Source organism: Dama dama, chromosome 7 (genome assembly GCF_033118175.1).
Source record: "Dama dama isolate Ldn47 chromosome 7, ASM3311817v1, whole genome shotgun sequence".
NCBI classification, from domain to species: Eukaryota; Metazoa; Chordata; class Mammalia; order Artiodactyla; family Cervidae; genus Dama; species Dama dama.
In genome coordinates, this window is record NC_083687.1 from 11400232 (window position 1) to 11407358 (window position 7127).

General features: G+C 43.8%; 2 non-coding genes across 2 annotated transcripts; one reads left to right on the plus strand and one right to left on the minus strand.

Moving 5' to 3' along the window:
• Positions 1–46: 46 nt before the first annotated feature.
• On the plus strand, positions 47–179 carry LOC133060046 (small nucleolar RNA SNORA70). Its single transcript, XR_009693712.1, has one exon. It is a non-coding gene; the product is annotated as a small nucleolar RNA SNORA70 (small nucleolar RNA).
• Positions 180–6301: 6122 nt separating this feature from the next.
• LOC133060043 (U7 small nuclear RNA) lies at positions 6302–6364 on the minus strand. The gene has a single exon (XR_009693709.1). It is a non-coding gene; the product is annotated as a U7 small nuclear RNA (small nuclear RNA).
• Positions 6365–7127: the final 763 nt, after the last annotated feature.

Consider the following 7127-nt stretch of genomic DNA (forward strand, 5'->3'; position numbering starts at 1 on the left):
GGGCCCTATGTTCTGCTGTTGTTTCCAAATAAAAGACCAAGTTTTATTGCAGCCAATTAAGCTGACTGTGCTCTTTTCTCCATGGGGTCCTGGTGTGCAATGGCTGCAAACAGCAGCCTCTTTGGTAGTGTATGTAGTCTGTTGCCTGTATGGGTTGCCATTCATGATGAGCTGCTGTCTGTAACCAGGCTCCAGGCAGGTGAGTGTGGTGCCTTTGGAAAGCTTGGGGCACAGTGGCCAGGGTCCACATTGGCCAAATCATAATGTCCACCCCCACCAAGCTGTAGAACAAGCAGCGTGTGACTGACGCCCTCCACAGTCAGTTCAGTCGCTCAGTCGTGTCTGACTCTTTGCCACCCCATGGACTGCAGCATGCCAGGCTTCCCTGGCCATCACCAACCCCCAGAGCTTGCTCAGACTCATGTCTATCGAGTTGGTGATGTCATCCAACCATCTCATCCTCTGTCATCCTCTTCTCCTCCTGTCTTCAATCTTTCCCAACATCAGGGTCTTTTCCAAAGAGTCAGTTCTTTGCATCAGGTGGCCAAAGTATTGGAGTTTCAGCTTCAGCATCAGCCCTTCCAATGAATATTCAGGACTGATTTCCTTTAGGATTGACTGGTTTGATCTCCTTAGGCCAAGTTCAAATTCCCTGATTGCCAGAAGACCCGAATCTCTAAGAAGTGGGGACTTACTAAATGTAATGGGGATGAATTTGAAAACATGGCAGAAAAGTGGCTCATCCCAGATGGCTGTGGGGTCAAATACATCCCTAATCATGGCCCCCTGGACAGATTGGGAGCCCTGCACTCCTGATAACCTTGGTGCTGTCCCCTCCTTACTCATGCCCACCAATAAATCCTACTTTCTATCCAAAAAAAGAAATCAAGTTGTAGCTTTCTGAGTCCACTTAACTGTAATGAGGTCTCAGTTCAAAGAGAAGTTAAGGGGCAAGGTCACAAGGGTAGACCTTCCCCAGTGAGGCATCTATGGACGTACAGCTCAAAGTGCACAGGCAAGTCCACCTCCAGTGTTCAGTCTTTCCCCTGCGCTTCAGGGCCCTGGGGTCTGGCAGTGGAACAAAGAATTGCAGGTTGTGAAGAGTGCCTAGTAGGAGACTCAGCAGCCAGTGAGGGTTGCAAGGTAAGGTTGAGGTCTCTTACTGGAGGGAGAGGGAAAATACCTCTGAATTCCACGGGTCATCTCTTCTGTGGCTCAGAAGTGGCCTGGAAGTATTTCTGGATGTGGAATTCACGAGCTCTGAGGTTTTAGTACACTTTCTTATTACTGACAGCGCCAGCACTATCCATCAATTGCTGTAGGCTTACCATGTACTCAGTGCTTTATGAAAATTATCTCATTCACTCCTCACAGCCATAACCCTATGAAGTACTATTACTGTCCCCATTTTACAGATGAAGAAATGGAGACAAAGAAAGATCAAGCAACTTCCCCAAAGTCAAAGCAATAAGCAATTTGGATTTAGAAGCTCTGTTCATTACCACTACACCATACTACTTCTTCATGAATATTCATATACCATATAATGCTATAATTACATGTTGAAGTCTTATCCCCCATTTTAAACTTGATGGTGGCACAGTGTGTTATTTATTTCCTTGTTGATAGTGGACAATACAGACCTGAACACCACGTGGGTGCTCACTGAATGTTTCTTGAATAAATATTGAATAACTGAATATTACCTACTGTGCCTTAGCATGGGGAGTGAATGGGAGAGTGGGGAGGGGAGGTATAGGTTGCTAAGTTACTAATGACTCTAGTCCTCTGGTAGTGAAAGTGGAAATTACCATCTTAAATTGGCATTTCTTCCATGTGGGCTTTGCAAACTGGCCTAGATATGACTAACAGTGGCAGCTATACATACCATTTTTGGCCCAGAATGCTTCCTTGTACTTCTTTGAAAAAAGTGTTTCCCCAACTCTTTGAATCTTCCTCCCTCACTCCCTGCAGTTTGAGTGGCCCTGTTATTCATTTATTTAAGGCTGTACTGGGTCTTGGTTGTTGCATGTGGGCTTTCTCTAGTTGTGGCGAGTGGGGGCCGCCCTTCGTTATGGTCTGCAGGCTACTCATCACGGTGGCTTCTCTTGTAGTAGAGAACAAGCTCTAGAGCATGTGGGCTTTAGAGTTCAAACTTGTAAAAGGAAGGCTCCTTAACCCAATAATTCCAGTTCGAGAAATTTACCCTACAAATATACTTGGATATGTGGCATTTAACCATGCATGGCAGCATCCTGTAATAGCCAGACAGGAAACAATTTATGTTCATCAATTTGTTGTTGTTGTTCAGTCACAAAGTTATATTTGACCCTTTGTGACCTCATGGACTGTACTATGCCAGGTCCCTCTGTCCTTCACTATCTCCTGGAGTTCATGCCCATTGAGTCAGTGACGCTATCTAACCATCTCATCCTCTGCCACCCCCTTCTCCTATTGCCTATAATCTCTCCCAGCATCAGAGTCTTTTCCAATGAGACAGCTCTTCACATCAGGTGGTCAAAGTATTGGAGCTTCAGCTTCAGCATTAGTCTTTCCAATGCATATTCAGGGCTGATTTCCTTTAGGATTGACTGGTTTGATCTCCCTGCAGTCCAAGGGACTCTCAAGAGTCTTCTCCTGCACTGCAATTCGAAAGCATCCATTTTTCGGTGCTCAGCCTTCTTTATGGTCCAGTTGTCACATCCGTACATGACCACTGGAGAAACCATAGCTTTGACTATATGGACTTTTGTTGGCAAAATGATGTCTCTGCTTTTTAATATTCTGTCTAGGTTTGTCATAGCTTTCCTTCCAAGGAGGAGGCGTCTTTTAATTTCATGGCTGCAGTCACTGTCCGCAGTGATTTTGGAGTCCAAGAAAATAAAATGTTCATCAATAGAGGATTTAATAAATTAAGGTACATTCATGCATGAAATACTATATCTGTGCTCAGTCACTTCATTCACGTTCAACTCTTTGCAGCCCCACGGGCTGCAGCCCACTAGACTCCCCTGTCCACATGATTCTCCAGGCAAGAATACTGGAGTGGATTGCCATGTTCTCTTCACAATGAAATACTGTGCATTTTAAAAATAGAAACAGGAAACATATATTATGTTTGCACATGCATAGTCTATCTCTGGAAGGACATGCAAGAAACTGGTAAGAGGGGTGTGCCTGGGAAGTATACTCTTCTGTGGCTTTCTGATTTCACACCATATGGTGGCTCAAACGGTAAAGAATTTGCCTGCAATGCAGGAGACCCAGGTTCAATCCCTGTGTTGGGAAGATCCCTTGGAGAAGGAAATGGAAACCCACTCCAGTACTCTCACTTGGAGAATTCCATGGACAGAGGAGCGTGGCAGGCTACCGTCCATGGAAGTGCAAAGAGTCGAACATGACTGAGAGACTAACTTGCACTTTTGTATTACTACCTATTCAAAATTAAAGAAGTAAAATTCATTTTAAGTGTGAAATAAACTTAAGAAAAATCAAAAATCATGGATGTATTATAAAGTAGTTTGCAAACATTGTGAGTTTTTAAAAAATATCACACAAAGAGTTCAAGCACATTTCAAACTCACTTGGAATTTTCCTCAAAGATCTAGGGGAATGAGGGTAACAAATGAGCTCCAAAAGTGTGAAAAGCAGCCCTTTATAAGATAATAGGGCCATAGGCAAGCTATGAGGGAGATAACCCCTTGGAACTAACGGTTGATAGTGGAAAAGAATTTCCAGACACAGAATAACTCAGAAAGGAGTGAGCTTATTGAAAGCAAAGAATGGAGATAATGTGGGTACTTTGAGCACAGTGGGCCAACCTCCTGACAGACCAGGGAGAGTCGAAGGGACACTGTTAAGAAATGTGGGCCGACTCAAGGGAGAGTCAATGCTTTTCTTGGGTTGGTAGCCAATTTTTATAGTCTCAAGACAAAGAAAGTTCCAACTGGAAGGGTGGCATTAGGTTAGGGTGCCACAGGGTGAGTACTGGGATAGGCATTTTTGCCTAATATGGGGTCAAGGAGCTGGACATTAAGGATCAGGGACACTTTTGGCAATGGTTACAGTGGGGTTCAGTCAGTTCTGTAAATGACCTTGGAGATGGGGCCCATATCTGTGGCTTTGGTACAAGGCCTCAGACCTGTGATCTTGGGACAGGACTCCACAGTAAGGTCATCCTCTGCATTCTGAAAGAGGTCACTCTAAGCATTGATCTTCTGGGTATGACTTGTTTGCTGTGTCGGGTCTTAGTTTCGGTGTGTGAGTTCTGGAGCACGGGGGCTCAGCAGCTGTGGCGCCCGAGCTCTCCAGCGTGGCACACAGGCTTCACTGCATGTGGAATCTCAGTTCTCCCACCAGGGATGGAACCCGTGCCTTCTGCATTGGAAGGTGGATTCTTAACCACTGGAACACCAGGCAAGTCCCAACTCTAAGTATTTAACACTGAGAATTAGTTTAGGTAGATGTTGGCAGGGATAAAAAGGGAAACAGAGAACAGTGAAGTAACCCAAAGATGAGCAATAGCAAGCAGTTACTGCCACCCTTAAACTGAGAGGCAGAAGGTCATGGAATCATGGGGCTGGGGTCATCTGCTAAAAGTTGGAGCCAAAGAGATAGGAGGAGAGAGCTTGAGGTTTGGGGGTGGGGATGGATCCTTTAGTTTGGGGACAGGATGAGGGTGGGGATACTCTGGCTTCTTCCTTGATCCATCCCATCTCCAGAAGTGTCTACCATTGATGGGGCCTAGCAACTCAGTGCGGTGCCCAGTCAGCCCAGGAGTCCAAGACATGTAGCCTTTCCTTATGTGGTCAGCCCCCCACTGCCATGCTGAAAAGAGCTGAGGTTGATGAGGAATGGATTTGAGGGTAAAACTGGCCCAGGATCAGGACAGAGGGGAAGGAGGAAGAAAATCAAAACATAACTCATGAATCTTTCCCTTCAAGAATAATCAACTCAGGCTGTTTGGATGAAGGTGGGTTAGTAGCACTGTAACATTAAGGCCTAGACAGTTTCCCCAAAATGTTCTTTATAGCTGGTTTGTCCAAACTAAGATCTAACCCTGGACCACACACTACATCTGGTTGCTATGTCTCTCAAAAATATTTTAATGTAGAAAGACACTATTTTTTAACTGAAAAAGGCCAGTTGTTCTATACAGAATGTACCACCTTCTGAATCTGTTCACTGCCTTTTGCTTTACTTTAGATCCTCTTGCCTATCCTACTACATACTTTATTAGGCCCAGGTTAAATATTTTTGGTAAAATTATATGATAGTTGATGGTGTCTATTAATGTTAGCCTCTGATCAGGAAACATAATAGTTGATTGTTCCACACTAATGACGGTAAAATGAAGCACTGTACTAGGGGTGGTGAAAGCCTGACAACTTCACTGAGCAGTTAACTTTAAAGACCAGAAAATAATTTTTGTGGTATATTTAACCTTGTTAAAGCTCAGTTTCCTCATCTTAAATATGAATAACAGTGTTGTTGAATAGATTAAATAAGTAATACATTTAAACTGTGAATGAAAAATGTTGCTTGCCATATCAACAAACAAAAGATGTGCCATCAAGTCAGCAGCCACTGCAGGCACTCTCAGTGTGAACACTGAGTGGTTTCAGAGTAGAGGAAGGCAGGCTACTGGCCCTAGATAGTTAAGATGCATATCAGAGGAATAATTTCAGTATGTCCAGACTCTTGCCTCTTCCCATACATAGAAAAGTGATAAATTCATTAACTTGAGATGTCTGGTTTTCTTTAATTACTTTTGATTTTTCTTTGCAAAACTCCTATATATTCTGGCTTCTCCCTTACCTCTTCCAAGCAGTCCCTCAGAGGCTGTCTTCTGGGTTTAAGCTCTCAGTTTTGTCCAATAAATAAAACATAACTCTCAACTTTAAGGCTGTGGTTTTTTTTTCAGTCAACAAAAGCACTTAGGACATAGTCAACTTTCAAATAAAGCAACAGTTATATAATTATTTTGGTTGCAACTGCACCATTGATGAATATGGAGCAAAAGCAGCAAGAGCTTCTCCTTCCAGTTCCTAACACTATTTCCGTTTTCTGAAAGAAGGGTCAAGTCATTTCCGAGTCTGATACACCAGGCAGAAAGTTTGGCCTTGTTACTAGAACAGGTTATACCTATGGACAAGCTTTTTTTTTTTTTTTTTTTTTGCCAGATGCTTGGCTCAGTTCCCCTACCAGGACTTGAACCTGGGCCATGGCAGTGAAAGCCCAGAATCCTAACCACTAGGCCACCAGGGAATTCCCTGGTGAAGGGACTTTTTGTTTTTTTGTTTTTGGTTTTCCAGTGTGTACCAGAAAAACCTGCTAGACAATTTCTAAAAGAGTTGTAACACTGGACAAGTGACGTCTAATAGTTTCCTCCTATGTAAAGATAACTTTCATTTGTGGAGGGCTTAGTATGCACACTGTAGTGAATTCTGTACAAACATTTCCACATCTAATTCATCCTGACTCCACAAGTAAGAACTATTATCCGTATTTTGGAGGAAATTGAGGTTCAGAAAGTAATAAGTACACTTATATGCTACTGCATTATAAGTAGCATATGCAGCATAGCTAAGAAGCAGCGACCGGTTTGAAACTGGGGATTCTGCCTCCTCCGGGGGTTAATGAGCTCACAAAGAGACGGTATGTAAACCGGCTTGCGCCTGGGTTTCTTGCTTTAAGAAACCTATCATTTCTCAGTTGTCACTTTGTCAGGAAGCTTTCTCTGTCTTATTCCAAACTGGACTCTTTCATGCTTCATTTCATGCTTCATTTCATGTTCCTCCCTCATTGTATTGCACTTAGCCCCATCTAACCCACTACCTACTAACTTTATTGTCTTCCCCAACTCGAATATCAACTCCACGAGGACAAGGATCTTTGCCTGTTTAGTTCACTGCTGTCTTCGCAGCATTTATACCAGAATGAACATACTTCCGGGAAGACCGAGAATCTCGGCTTAGAGATCGACAATTGAACCTCGCCGCGACTCTTGGTACCCCCACTTTCCGCCCGCATCTAGGTGAAGGAACGAGCAGGACAAGCCCCGCCTCTCTCCCCGCCCACGACGAAGTTACCGCCTGCGCAACGCAGCTGGAGGATTGGATGACTGG